Below are 15,240 nucleotides of genomic sequence, written 5' to 3'. Positions count from 1 at the left end.
CGCCGCCCCGCACGGGCCCCCCCGCAGCCGCCCCGGCCCCCTCCCGGCGGCGGGGCCGGGGCCGGGAGGGAGCCGGGGCGGCCCCGTTCGCGGGGGGCCCCCGCGGAGTTGCCGAAGTTGCGGCGGCTCCGCCCCCGCGGTAGCGGCCGTGCGGGAGCCGGGGGGGTGGGCGCAGTGCCCCCGGTGGGGCCGGCCGGGAGCGAGCAGCCGAAGCGAAGTTATTATAATAATTATTTTTTTTTAATTCGTCCCGTGGTTAACGCCGAGCGGCGGTGCACGCAGGAGAGCTTTTCGAATGCGAAAAGTGCCGGGTGGAGGTTAGGGCGCTGGGAGCGGGAGGATGCTTGAATTACAGCGCAGCCCGCTTTGTTAATTTGCTGATGTACCTGCGGGGCGGCAGCGGGATTAAGTGCCCGGCCTCGAGCGCCCGGCCATCGCGGGGGCCCGCAGCACTCCTCCCGCTTCTGGCCACGCTGCCAACTGGTGTCCACCCCCAAACCCCATCCTCGCTCAAAGCGCGGGGACACCTTTAGGATCTCGGGGGCGGCCGGTTCCCTCGGGGGGGGGGGGGGTCTTGCACCTTGCCGCGGCCCGTCGGGAGGGGAGAGAAAGTTTCGGGAAGCGGAGGGGCGAGGATGCGGGGGGAATGCGGCGGGAATGGGGGGACTCCCACCCGCATCCTCATCCCTCCTCCCCTCCACGGCGCCTCCCACGCGGGTCCCTACCCCCGTGCTCGGCCCGCGGCACGTCGAGGGCTGCCAGCAGGCTGCAGCCACTCGGCACTGCCAGCACAACACCCGGCTTTGTTTTCTCCCCGTCTGCTAAACTCGTTGTGTCTAACGGAGCAAAAAAGGGGGGGGGGGGGGGAGAGAGGAGAAGGAGGAGGGAGGGAGACAGGGAGGGAGGGGGAAGAGGGGGCGGGGAGGGGAGAGCAAACAACTTCCCCGACGGTTTGTTTACACAGCAGGTGGACCCGACGGCGGAGGGCGGCTCGCAGCGACCGCGCCGCCGGGGCCCGGCCGGGGGAGGCGCGGAGCGGAGCGGGGCGCGGCGGCCGGAGCAGGGCAGGGCAGGGCAGGGCAGGGCGCAGCGCGTCCCGTCCCGTCTCGTCCCGCCGCACTTTTGGCTATTGCCATCTTCCCCCCCCCCGCCCTTTCCTCCCACCACCACCCCGCGCATTATTAGCACTCCTGTGCAGGCCACTTCGCGATCATGTGAGGGCTCCCTCTTCACTCCTCTTTTTCTCTCCGAAGGAGTCGGTGTGTGTGTGCAGCGGGTTTTTTTTTTTTTCTTTCCTTTTTTTTTTTTTTTTTTTGCATTCCCAACAAAACACATACACACAGGCGGCACACTTCGCACACAGCCAGACCCCCGCACGCCGGGGGAGGGAGGGAGCGAGGCAGCGGCAGGCAGCGCCAGCCTGCGGGAGGGGCGCCAGGCACCGCACCCGCGGAGGGGCCCCCCCGGCCGCCCCCCCACCTCCCGGCCCGCTCGGCCCGGCGGCGGCAGCGGCGGCTCCGCCCGCAGAGACTTTGCATGTGCGCGCCCGTGTGCGCGGCTCCGCTCGCCCTTTTTCTCTCGGTGTCAGCTCGTCGGGACGCCCTGCACGGTGTCTCCTCCCGGTAAGTATTCCCCCCCCCACCCCCCGCCAACCCCCCGCACACACCCGTCCCCTCCTCCCCCCGCAATCCGGTGTGACTCGCTGCTTCCCCCCGCTCTCTCTCCCCCCCCCCTCCCACCCCCAGGCTCCGTTGCTCACTCACTTGCCGCGGGAAAGTTTGGCCGGTGACATGTGTCAGCTCCCCCGGCGCCCGGGGGCACCGCTCCCGAAAACGCACCGCATGCGGGGGGGCCGCTGAGCCGCGGGGGAGGGGGGGGGTGCCTCTGCCCCGGCCGGAGTTTGGGCTGAGCCGGAGTTTGGGCTGCGCCCAGGTCCCTTTCTCTGCACCCCCCCCCTCCGGTCTCAGCCCCACTTTCCCCAAATCTCCCGGGGCTGCGGGGCCGAGCACCGCCGCTGCTCCGCACCCGCGCCCCCCCGGCCGCCCCCCCGCGTAATTAAAACCAAACAACCTGTAGCCTTCCCGTGCGGGGCCAGAAGTGCAAGGCAGGGAGGGCTCGGGGCCGGGCTTCCCAGGGAGCGTTTCCAGGGGCGGCTCGGCCGTCCTCGCCTCGCTTCCCCGTTTGTGTTGTTTTTCTTTCTTTTTTTTTTTTTCTTCCCCCCCCCCCCCCCCCCCGTTTTTTTTTTTTTTTAAAGACCTCCCCAGCAGACAGCCGGGGTGAAGAAACGTGTCACGTTTCTCCTTTGTGTGCTGCCTGCCTGCCGGAGGGAGAAGCGAACAGCCTTCCCCCCCACCCCGCTCCGCCGCCTCCCTCCCGTCCTCTGAGCGCGGAGGGGGAGGCCGGGGCCCCCCTCCCGGAGCCGGCCGCCCCCTCGGGGCTACCCCGGGGCGCCCCCGCTGGCTCGGGTGGGGAGCCGCGGGGCCTCCTGCGCCTGCCGACGGCTTTCGCCCCCTCCCCTTATACACCCCCCCCCAAAAAAAAAAGACAAAAAAAAAGCCTAAAACCAAGGATTAATAAATAATGCTGCTGGAGCTGCGGAGTTCCGCAGGCGGCCTCCGTGGCTGGTGCGTGGGGGCCTTGCCTTGAAATTGGCTCTTGAAATTCAAGAGGTCCGCGGGACCTGGAAAGTTTTGAAAGTTTAATTTTTTATTTTATTTATTTATTTATTTATTTATTTATTTATTTTTTCGGAGAAGGGAGACCGCAGCGGTGAGGCGTGCCCTGAGGTGTTTGCTTTTCAAGTCGGGAGCGCCGGGGTAAGGACGAGGAGGGGAGGGAGAGGCGAGCGCCGTGCCCGCCCCGCCGCCTGCCTGCCCCGCAGCGCGCTGCTTGCGCGCCCCGCGGAGCGCTCGGCCTCTGCCCGCAAAGCCGCTGCCACCCAGCTGCGCTTGCATGGCAAAGGTAAAGACAGCCCGCTAGGCGATTTTTTTTTTTTTTTTTCACCCCGCGGATGTCAGGTTCAGGAGGCTGCGGGCCCGTTTCCCAGCGCAGCCCCTGGCTGGGCACTGGTGAGGTCCCAGGATGGGGTTGCTGGCATGGGGTGCAGGCTGGGTTGTGTGCGGGCAGGGTTTGTTGGCAGGAGAGCGTTCATTCAGACCTCGCAAGAGCAGTCCGGAGAGAGGGCGTGCTGCTGCTCTGTCCTCAGGGGAAAAATAATCTCAAAAGTCCCTAAATTTATTCTATCATCATCTGTACGTACATAGTGCAGAGCCGCAGATGGAAGCACACGCAGTAATCGCTACCTGGGAATCGCTTCTATTTTGACAAAGCCTCATTTGTTTATATACTTTCTTAAAGAGAAAAAACACAGAAGGTCCCCTTCCAAAGAGGATTTCCCCTGGTCTTTTCCCTGCATGAAAGCCCCTATCCAAAACTCCCTCGAGTCAGCAGGAAGCTTTCTGTTGACATCAGTGGGAATCACTGCGTTGACTCGATGCCCTTGGATCAGGCCCTTGGAAATCTCGTTACCAATGTGGGACTAGGAAGTTGTGCGCTCTGTCTGTGCTCCCATGTTAATTTTTTTTGGGGAAAAAAGAAGTCAGATAAAGTTTAAGGGATTTTGACACTTTTTTTTTTCCTGTGCTAGGTAATTTAAAACCATTAAGGAAAAACATTACTGCTAGTAATATTACTCTAAAGAAAATATGATTAATTATTAAATCCGCTTCTCTAATGCTACACTAAACCCTTTCGAGTGAGATATAGATTTTAGTGTTCAAATTAGTATTTATTTTTAATTTAAGGCTTTCCCTGACTATAAAAATTTGTTCGTATTTAGTATAGATATAGAAAAGATGCCTATTTTGCACTTAAGCATTGTTTTAATGTTATTCTTTCAAAACAGTAGTGTTCTGTAGCATTTTTGTATACTTAAATCATTTGTTTAACTGTTTGGAATAGTAAATTACTAAATAGTTGAGGGAAAGGAAACAGTGTTTCAAACAGAGCATTCCCAAAATACATAAAGTAACCTTCATGCCAATTCATAGGTCACTTAGTGACATACAAAATGATGCATAATTAACTATTCTGATTTATTTTAATACCTAGGACCTGAAATAGGCTGCTTCATGTGCGGCCTTACTAGTGTAGGCTGTAAGATGTAACAGTAACGTTAACCTGCAAGCTTGAGAGCAGAATCAATTGTATAAATATTTGGGTATTTCTTTGTTTTCAGTTTAACCTCAGGGATTCTTAGGTTTTGTCACAAGACCTGTGTTTGAGTAAAGTGTTGGTAACATTTGGGAGAGGAGAAAAATTAAATGTTTTGTAGCTTTCTCTTTAGTGTAAATTTGTGTAAAATTACCAAAGGTTCTGTAAGGAGCAACCTAATTAGTGTTTACAGAGTGTGAGGAAGAGTAAAGCAAGTATGTTGAGCTTGGGCTATTTCAATTAATCAATACATGGCACTATTTTTAAACCTCAGTAGGGTCTGTACCATAGCTGGGTGTTGAGTTATAGAGATTTTTGAAGTGACTGATTTTTTTTTAGTAATCATCTGTTGCTTAATACATTTTTAAGCTTTCTGTAATAAAATGCACCGAAACTATCATTTTAAGATTAAAGTTATATTTTCTCAGTAATGTTCTTGATGGACTTTAATGTATTTTAAAATATTACTGTAGCATAGGCTTTGTTTTCTGGACTGGTTTACATGAACTAGAATAAGCTTTTTATATTCTGAATATACCTGATTCAGCATTGCATGCGCAGGAGTTATTCAAGGCTAGTGGGCTGAAAACAATAGAAAACTTCTGAGATCTGATCCGTGCTGTGGCAGTGTTTTGCTATGTGCCATTGAAAATGTCACTTAACCTCTTTGTTTTTTATCGTCAAAATGTGAGGACTGGTATTTATCTATCTTTCTGATAGTGTGATTAATTAATATTTCTTGAATTCTGAGGGCCCTTTTGTTCTATTTCTTTTTTTGCCAGGTTTATTTTGGAGAAATTTAGTTCCGATAGTGGTTTAAAAAAGAATGGTTGGTGGGAGTCACCATGTTTTTTCTTTGTGAGTCAGATCATGAAGAGGTCACTTGCTTGTAGGGATTGAAAATGATTTAGGACATAGGTCACTGAGAAGTACTTATGGAGTGATTTTGACTGGAGAAAACTGCAAATCACCCTGAAACTCAAAAATGCTATCAACATGGTTACGAAATACTAATTTCTGGTACAGTTCAAGTGATTACTCTTTTTAAACTTCGTGGCAGCTAGTGGGTTTAGAAGTAATGCGAATTATCTATTTTTTCACTGCCACTGTAGCATACCTCTCAACTAATCCTCATTAAAAGGAATGCTTGTCATTTAGATTCCCGTTATCCATCCTATTTTGATCTGAAATCTTTCTTGTTTGCATGTGTAAATTAGTGGCACCAGAAAAATTGAGTAACAAAAAGATGAAATTATAGAACAGGTTAGCTACAGTAAAGTAACCTCAGTATCATAGTTCAGCGTTATTTGTTTGGAGGTTTGCTTCCACATTTGCTCTGTCACAGAATGAACATACTTACCTTAGTGCGGGTGTTTCCAAGGCTAGTTTTAAACTCAAATTTCAAAACTGCTAGATTGGCATAAAAACAAGGAGCAGTCCCACAAGTCATTTAACACTGATAATCTTTTCTTCTCCTTTTTGAGGCTCTCAGTAGTTTAATGACACTTACTACCTTTTTAAATCTTCCAAGATGTATACTTGAAATTATAAGAGGCATCTGTATCCTTTGATGCAAGATTTGCATCTGTTTTGGCTTTTCTGCTTGCTATTTTTTTTTCTTTCCATTTCTGCTATATTTGCATTTTAAGGGCAAGACAATGTTTTGTGTCAGGAAGCTGGATTTAAAAGTGCCAGCAATAGCTCGTCTGTGCTATCATCAGTGAAGTAGCTGAAAATAATCTTTTTAATGAACAGTTACTTCAACGTTCAGCAGTGCACCAAAATGTAGTTTGGGGTAATGCTAGAAAGTAAAGTCTGAGCTCCGCAGAGTGAGTTATGCGTGGAATGGCATTTAATATCATGTTTTCAGTTCCCATTCTAAGGCAAATTAAATTGAAATGTTAAGCACGTTGTATTATACTACCAATTATATTTAGCATTTTTAGTGAATTGTAAAGGTTGTTCAGAAGGGGGAACGAGAGCGTTGTAGGCTTAACTTTTTATCCATTCACTTAGCTATATCGTCTTCCTGCAAATAGTAATCACACGTCCTCCTCCTTACAGCTGCAGCTGGAAAGGGTTTCGCTGCAGTTGGTTTCACATTTAAATATGTGTGCTAGTCAGGCTTGCTGCTGCGGGCTGAGCCGAGCCCTTGGATGCTGTGAGGAGCACGCTCGATGGGCCCGAAGTTTGGATGCCTGTCACCGACGGCGGCAGAGGGCTTTGCTGGGGCTGTAGATAACAGAGGTGACTTTCTGACTGATGGGGCTGTGCGAGGGAACGGGCAGGTAGGTTGAAGGGACGGGCAGCCACTTCATTCAGCAGGCGGGAGGGGTGTTTGCTTCCCCGTCCCCCCACCCACCCCCTGTAGTGAGAGAGAAGTTTCTGGTCCACTGGTGGCCGCAGACCCTTTGCTCAGCGTGCCCTTGGACCTTTGCATGCCCCAGACCATGGCTGCAAATTGCATCAAATTAAGCATTTCGACAAATTGCTGAGTTCAGCCCCGTTTAAGCTAGTTTGCCTGCAGGATGTTGTGAGGAAGGCGCAACTGCAGCAGGCCCGCGCCAGCTCCGTCCCCCTGGGAGGTAGCCTGTCCTCTCTGCTGTTGGGCCCCAAACTGGAAATGCGTTTGAAGAGTGACATTTTGAGGCTAGATGATATATCATTATATATAACTAGGAAGTTTTTTTTCTAAGCACATTGCTTCTTCGGGTAAGTATTTACATTTTTATGAAAAATTGCCTGTACCTCATAAGATTGATGTTTTGCTGAAGGAATATACACAGTCCTATTGAAAGTCACTTGTTTTTGCTCTCACAACGTGATGCATATTTTGCAACTTTGATCAGAATTTCTCAAAAATTTAAATACCGATTTATTCAATTATCCAGCTTCTGTGTTTCAGCCTAAAACAGCATGGTGCATATTGTAAAAATGTGGATTATGTATTTGAGGTAGTTTGAATTTGTGTGTTTGAGATAATTTGACAAATTATGTATCTGACACATGCAGGCGTTAAAACACTGTGATCTTAACAGATGTAACCACTATTGTTTTGGTGGTCTGTCCTCTGGGGGAAGGAAGGGGAATGGCTGTACAAGCTCTGTGTGCTGCGCCGCTTCTCCCACAAGGCCAAGTTGGATAACTCTGTCTGCAAACTAAGGAACCTGTGTTCATAGGGGTAGTCTCCGAGCTGCTGAGTTATTTCAAGCATAATATTGTGCTAAGGATCTATCAGATGTTGAATTTTAATTTGCCCAGGAACGGCTGAGAAAAGCTAAAAGAGGTGAATATATCCCTAAACACCATTTAAACCCCAGCATTCAGTCAAAGCTAAATCTTGTTGTAAAAAAAGTTGCTCTCAATTATTTTGTCGATTTCTCTTTCGGTAACTCTTACTGTTAATATTTAGGAGGCTCGATGTTCTTCTGGCATTGTAACCTACCTGGTTAAAAAAAATAAAAGCTGTGGGTAATCATATGCAGTAAAACCTGCAGTTGGCGTGTATCTGCTTGGAAATTAGATCAGAAACTGTCAAGTTTTACCACTTACAAATAATGTAAAGGAAATTTTAAGGGGTAGCTGTGGGAAGCCATGAAGGGCTTTGGAAAGGAGAGTGACAACACAAAAACAATGAAGATTTGGGAGTGCTGTGGAAAGCGGCCAGAGAAAACCTGTGACTGGGACAGAGCCAGCCAGCGTGGTGAGGGGGGAGCCGCTAGGAAAGTGTGGTTTTGCAGGAGAAAAGGCAGCGTGATTTTTATCTGATGGCCAATATCTGAAATGCATTTTTCACCATAACTACATCTAAGAGAAGGAGCAACCAGCTTTCTCCGTGGCAGCATTCTGCATGCAGTCAGGGGCAGTTTTAGCAGGCACAGAGGAGTTACGTCAGTTGACACTGGTCAAAGTTTGGGCGTTAAGACTGCTGTAAGCTATTTCAAAAAAATACTTAGGTTTTGTCATTTACAGTGTGTGTTACAGTGTGTGTCTTTGAAAACTTATTTATTAGTTGTTGTGCTGGAAGTTGATGTTTAATTAGTGCAGTGCTAAGCATCACTTTCCTGGTGTGGCAGAGCTCTTTTGAAGATAAAGGGGAAGAAAAGTATATAGAAAACAGAGGCTAGTATCTTTTGGAGTCTAAAACACAGTAATTGAAATATTTATGATTCAAGGCACTACTCAGTGAGAGAACACAGACGGGATTGTGGTTTCATTACAGTACTTACAGTATTCTCATGACCTAAAAATGAAAACACAAAAACCTAATGCAGTCAGGTGTGCACAGACTGCAGAGATGCGCATAGCTGATGAACTGTTATGTTTTCCACTTGTGTCAATATGTTTTCGTCTTAGTGTAAGCAGATACTTAATTCAGATAAGGAATAAACTATTATCCTATGTACGGCACAGTGAACGTAAGAGACAGAGTGCTGAAGACTCCCAGGTATGTGGTAAAAATGATTCCTCAATTGAAAATGAATTTGTGGAATATATGGGTGCTAAAGCTGTGTAAATATTAGGATGTTGTTTTGCTAAAGATCATGTAATGTTTTGCCCAGAAATTCACTCAGACTCATTTGTTACCAGTCTTGAATGCATTTAAATTACTTTTAATGTTGTGATGATGCCTGTAAATTGTTTTCAGTACACAGTAACTGCCAGTGTACATTGAAGAATATATGTGGTCAGTAGTTCATAAGATAACTATGTTGAATATGCAGAAGAAGTTTCACACAGTGTCATAAATCCTTGCACATTCTTGTGCTTAATAAGAAGGAATTAAAGCGTATTGTGACAGAAACTTGGACATATTTGGTATTCTATTTTAAGTGAATGATGTCTTGTGGAAGAGTTTAAGATGTGTTTAACCTTGGAAGTGTTGACCAGTCTGTTCCTGGGCCTCTGTTTATGATTGATCTGGAAAGGGTGTGAAGTGTACCAGAGCAACTGCAATTTTATATCTTTTGAACTTTCACATGGCAAGTTTTAAAAAAATGTAAGTTGTCTTTCTCTTTCTCTCTTTTTCTTTCTCTCTTTTTCTTTCTTTCTTTTCTTTCTTTCTTTCTTTCTTTCTTTCTTTCTTTCTTTCTTTTTCTTTCTTTTTCTTCCTTCCTTCCTTCCTTCCTTCCTTCCTTCCTTCCTTCCTTCCTTCCTTCTTTCCTTCTTTCCTTCTTTCCTTCTTTCCTTCTTTCCTTCTTTCCTTCTTCTGGGACCTTCAAGTGATCACTGAGAAGCCAGGAGAATGGCAACATAGCCAAAATACTCGTGTATTCTTGTAGGACACTGGTGGGGAAATTGATGATGGTTGAAACGTGTCTGCGGTGGGTGTGGAGCTGTCCATCTTTGGGAGTGGCGCGTGTCTGCATCTGCACCCACATCCATCAACAGCTTCCCAGGAAGAAAGTTACAGGCTTCAAAGGGAAAATCCATTGGGTAGATTTATCGAATCTCAGTTTATGGGACAGAAAACATCCTAAAGATGCATCCAAAATTTTCTGAAGTTGATATGAAGACTGCCTGTGTTTACTCAGAGTTTCAGCTTAGACATGGAGATTTGTTGATACTTCAGATGTATTTGTATGATCATGTGCAAAACAAGTGTCTGAGGTTTTTCTGAGGCTACTTGGATGCTCTTCAGAACTACCTAGGCTGAGACTGGTGACTGATTACTTATGTGTGGCTAAGCCATCCCAGTGCAAAGGAAAACAAGATGCCACAAATTAGCAAGGAAGACTTTTTTCCTTCCTGAGGGAGTATTATTTTTAATCCCATAGTTTTTCCACAATTGAATATTTGATTATGAATTCAACTTCCTGTCCCCTATCCCTTTTTGTCTGGACTCCGATGAAAGGTCTTAAGAAACAGATAACGGTGACTCCTTAGACTGCTCCTTGTCAGTTGCCTGTTTATCCAAAAGACTGTGTGTCTTGCTGGCTTCTTTTTGTTTTTTTCTTAATTTTTGCAGTATCAAAAATCCTGGTGACACTTACCAAAACAGTGTTGTTTCCACTACTCCTGCGAAAGAGAGGGACAAATCGTGATGACAAAGCAAGTTTCAAAATACAACCCAGAGATGATCTTTATGTTACCAGTGAAAATTGCCAAGTCCAAGTGTTTTTGGTTTTTCTTTAAATACAAGTTCTTGGACCTATATGCTCTGAGCAAGTTACCACTAAGATGAAAATCACCTATTCAAAGTGATTTTTTTTATATTTAAACACTTTCAAGGGTTCACTTCCATTTGTTCATTAAATGAATCTGAAAAAGTGCAGCAGTTAGGTACATCATTGGTGAAGATCCAGAGATACGAGGAAGATGCTCCTTAAAAAATGAACACATACACTTCTTTTAAATCAATGGTGTCCATCCTTTTCAGCGAAGCGTGGTAGCCTTGCATGGCGCTGCTGTGTTGTGTGCTGCATGATCGATCTGTGCTACTACGGGATCTATTCAGTAAGTTCCCAGAAGCTATGTCCATGCTTCTCGAGCAGCGTAGTGGTTGAACACCTGTAATTCCCTACGTATTTATCTAGGAAGGGTATTGCTATAGGTTGGTTGGACTGCCTATACATTTTGTTTCATCCTCTCCAAGAGGCTCCTTGTTCTTTCAGGCTTCTCCAGAGCAGAAAAGGAGCAGGCTGTGGGGCAGTGTTCTGGTGGTACCTCCTTACTGCCATTTGTTGAGAGTTCCCCTCCTTGCCATTTGCTTGTTGTGTGAGAGGAGAGCTGCTGTAAGGTCTGAGAAAAGTGGTGGGTGGTGCAAACTGCATGATGCTTGACTGGTCCTCCCAGGTTGCAGACTGGGCACTCATACTTTAAATCTTCATGTGTGACTCAGTAAAAGAATACAATTATAACTATTTGATTGTGTGTAAAAATGGAACCTGCTGTCCTGGACTTAACTGGAGTGCTGTTTTAACCTCTTACTCAGTACATGTCTTCAGTAGCTAGAATAAAACTTTAAACTTTAACTACTAACTGTATCATGTGTAGATGCCTGTTCATTTTGTGAATCAATGGTACTTATATAAAAACCTCTAATTATACCTATGTATCATTTAAATACAGTTTTATAAATATTTTTTATATACCCAATGACTGCTCTTTCGTTCTTTGTTGTTATGGCTAAATTATTACCAGAATGGGGAAGCTGCCATTTTTTCAAGTCAATGCTAGGCGTACACTTTTATCTAAATTCAGCTATTAACAACAGTTTCTCCAGCTGGATTTCTCTTCATCTAAGTCATAGACGACTGGGAGCAGAATATGATCACAGACTATAAAAAATATCTTTCTTGTTGTCACCTGCAATATTACCGTAATTGGAACTAACGAGTCTGCAGTTGCACAATATTTATGTTGCAATCCAAACTGACACAGACTGGAATGCTTTGGTAGCAAAACAAAACACAGACCCAAGCCTTGGGTGGCATGGCTTGGGGGGAGGAAGCTGCTCCTCGTAGGGACCTCTTTCAGCAGGGAAGTCCCCGACACACACGAAGTATGTCCTCTAGGTTTCCCTGCTTTGTCGTAGGCCAGAGGGACTTTCCTGGAGAAGCGGGGAGGCGAGGCAAGGTGAGCGCTCAGAGCATGGCTGCAGAGAGTGGTAGTTTGTGGTTTTTGTAGGTGATGCCTTGGGTCAGGCTGCAAAGGCCACTGTTTTGCTACACTGAGGTGATGTGGTAACAGATTGCTTCTCCTCTGAGGTCTTCTGCTGGGGATGGGCTCTTTTGTCTTGTGTTTTGTTTCTTTTTACTCCTGACACTGAGAGGGTCTTTGCCAGGATGTACTATTTGGGAGAAACTCTTTTAATACATTTACTTTCATTTGACAGATGGAAATAATGAGTCACCATCCAGTGTCACCTTTACTGTTCAGATGGCTGTAGGCTCAGGGAAACTAATGTTTCGCCCTGCTGCTGCTCTGGTAGGCTCCGCAGCAGCTGATGAACTTGATCTATTACTCCTGGCCTTCACTTGTGACCAGAGCACGCTATACTTGCCTGTGACTGACATGCTTAGATCTATGGCCACGAGCTACCTGGTCAACTCTTCAAGCCTAGCTTTAGCGTTAGCTTTAACCCCTCAGGGCTCAGCTGCTTGCAGCATTTAAAACACGTCAAGGGGCTTTGCTTTATAGCAGAGATTTGACTCAGCAAGACTTGTGCTAACTCTTGCTGAAGATATGAAATACAATTTGTAGCTTATAATTGCTGCCTAATATGATCTTGGACCCTTACTTAAAATCCATTTAACTGATACCGTACTTTCTTTATAAGGTTATTATTGGGAGCTAACCTTTCCTTGTGTTGTGGTTAAATGTACAGTGTAATAAGGGTGTTTTTTAATGTGTTTAAGAGTTGGAAGATGTGTTAGAGGTAACCTTTATGCAGAGAGTTTTATATAGTTGTAGTGAGGAGAGCGATATTAAAATCCTGAACACTGGTACCATCTGAATGTAATTTGTTCTCATTGTGTTTTGTATGTGCCTGCTAACAGAAGATGGTAGAGTATATTGAGAAAATTGGATTTGTTCTCCACTACCTTTCTTACCAGTATTTATTAACCTCATGCAAATCATTGACTCCAGAAGGTTTTTGTACTTCTGATGTATACAAAAATACAAAAAAAAAAAAAAGTATCAGGTACAGCAGATAGACTACAATTCTTTCTTTTTTACACTTCAAGTAGAGCTAACTAAATGGAAGACTTTAGGCACAAAATTAAAAGCCCACCAGAAATCTTCACTTTCTTGTTTAGCTCTTGATATACAGGAATGAGCCATGCCTATTGGGGATCTGTAGGGATCAGTGGACTATAACAGATTTAAAGATTAAATTTTCTAAACAACAAAAGTTAGTACTTTTTCTTATACCTATGGCTATTCACTTCCCTGCATTTGATTGCCTTATAGAAATGTGTGTTTAATTAGAGTTAAGTTAAAATAAAGTATTTCTCCAATTATTTTTACCAGATACCTAAGTGTGCATGTAGCATTTAGGGCACATGAAAAGGATTTCGGAACTGCAACCTTCTTTAAACTGCTCTAAACAGTAGTGAAGAGGATGAAGTTTCATACCAGAAAAGAGGTCATGAAAAAAAAAAAAAAAGGCTGCTTAAGCAGAGGAAGATAAGATGAGTGTCATAAGTGTGGACAGCCTTTGTGGTTTTCAATTTTCTTTTTCCCCGGTTTGCTCTTTTCCTGCAGTTCAGCTTTTTTTTTTTTAATTTATTTATTTTTTAAAAAACAACTTTTTCATTTCCCTTCCCTTTTGCCTCAAGGGGGCATTGTGGGTTGGAGAGGGAGAGCAAGTTTTGCACGTCAGGCTATCAGCCTATAACTGAGAAATACTTGCTTTTCTTAGGTTCAATAAACTGTTGTCGGGGTGAGCACAGCAGTAGGGATGGAGTGGGCAAGAATGGCCCTAAGAGAAACAAACATTATTTTTTATCTTAAGTAGGTGGGGGAGGGGGGCAGCAGTCACGGCTCATGAGGCTGAAATTAACTGCTTTTAGCATTGGGAAGAATGATGGTGATATAGACAAAGTGCTATCCTAAAATTTTTAAGTGTAATTCTTGGCTCAGATACAGACTTCTTGTGGAACTTTAGGGTAGAGTTGCTTAATCTCAGTGCAGTAAAGATAAATTCATTAATGGTTATGAGGTGTTGAGATAATTAAATAGAGAATGCCAGTAAATTGCTTTCTGAAGCTCAATGACTGTAAACTCTGATCTTCTAATTTAATCTATCTACCGCTTCCCATTCCATTGCTGAAAGGCTTTCAAGACTGAGAAATTAGTCCTACTCTAGGCATAGCAACTGCGTGAACTGAGTGGTGTTCTTAGAAGGGAAAAAATATCCTCAGTGCAAGTTAAGACTCTATGGACAAAGGATAGCAGAAGCAGGCTTTTGTGTTGCCTCTCATGTTCAGAGATAATTTTGTTTCTTACTAACTGCCTGGATTCTGTACCGGCTTGTGGCGGCCCTTACACTTAGGCAGAAGAAAAATGAAGATTCTAATGACCTAATGAAAGAGATCCTGTCCAAATGAGAAGAATTAACCAAAACCATCTCTTTTGGTGGTGGTGCGGTATTGCTCAAACCCGGCTTTAGTTGGTCTAAGCCAATGTTATAATTCTCTCACTAGACAGTGATTTTTTCTTATGAATTATTTAAATATGTGCAGAAACTATTTATGAGAGAAATTAGATACCTCTGAAATTAGCCTTTTCTAAAAAAGGGTATTTTAACTGTGTGAGGAAAGTGTTCCTTTTACACTCTTAACCTGAGCTCTTAAGAATGGAAATACATGTGAAAATATATTCTGACTTACTTTAAGGTTATGTCAGTATTTTTTCTCAGTAGGTTATTTCTTTGTGTAGGGTATTCTTTATCTAAAGCACTGCATTCTGTTAATTTGCTTAATACTATATCAACTGTAGTGTAATCCTTTGAGCTGTAAAATGGACTCGAGTCATGATGGAGGTAGACAAGAAATACAGTAACATAACTGGAGAAGCTTTGTGACAGGCAGAGGTCTTGGATTCAGTCTGTCTCTCCTGGTCTGGTGCTGTTTCATACACTCTGTCCGTGGACATGAATATGTTGTGCCAGTGATCTCTGGAGAAAGGCTCAGGGCCTCTCCCTGACCTCTGCCAGTGTTTAGGTACAGGTGAGCTCCATACTCAGCTTCCTGATGGGTGTTCCCTGTGCTTCTCTTGCTGTGGCCCAGCTGCAGCCAGAGGAGCAGCTAGAAGCATCCTCCCTGGCCTCTCCAACTGGCTGGTAGGGACTCTCTTGGGGTAAGAGAGCATGAGCTCCTCTTCTTCCTCCTTGTGAAGCATTGAAGTCAGGTGCTGAGTGAGCCTCTCTTTCCTGCTCTTGCGTTACCGTTTTGGGTTTTAGTTCAAGGTGAAAGTACCGTGCATATCCAGCAAAAGAAAATTCTGAATGAAAAAAAAAGAGTGATTATGAGTATTCAGAAAACAGTTCTTGTTGAATTAGCCCCCAAATCACTTTTTGCA

At 45.1% G+C, this 15,240-nt stretch overlaps 1 protein-coding gene across 1 annotated transcript in view; it reads left to right on the top strand.

Annotated features, from left to right (window-relative positions):
* The first annotated feature begins 1,510 nt into the window (after positions 1–1,510).
* Positions 1,511–15,240, top strand: part of FOXP2 (forkhead box P2) — a 436,542-nt gene continuing 422,812 nt past the window's right edge. The window contains exon 1 of the mRNA XM_050716107.1: positions 1,511–1,622. The gene's annotated coding sequence lies outside the window, so the exon portion shown is untranslated. The remainder of the gene's footprint in view (positions 1,623–15,240) is intronic.

This window comes from Cygnus atratus, chromosome 1, assembly GCF_013377495.2.
Source record: "Cygnus atratus isolate AKBS03 ecotype Queensland, Australia chromosome 1, CAtr_DNAZoo_HiC_assembly, whole genome shotgun sequence".
Lineage (NCBI taxonomy): Eukaryota > Metazoa > Chordata > Aves > Anseriformes > Anatidae > Cygnus > Cygnus atratus.
The sequence above is the reverse complement of the archived record's forward strand: the minus strand, read 5'-3'. Positions and strand labels throughout refer to the sequence as shown.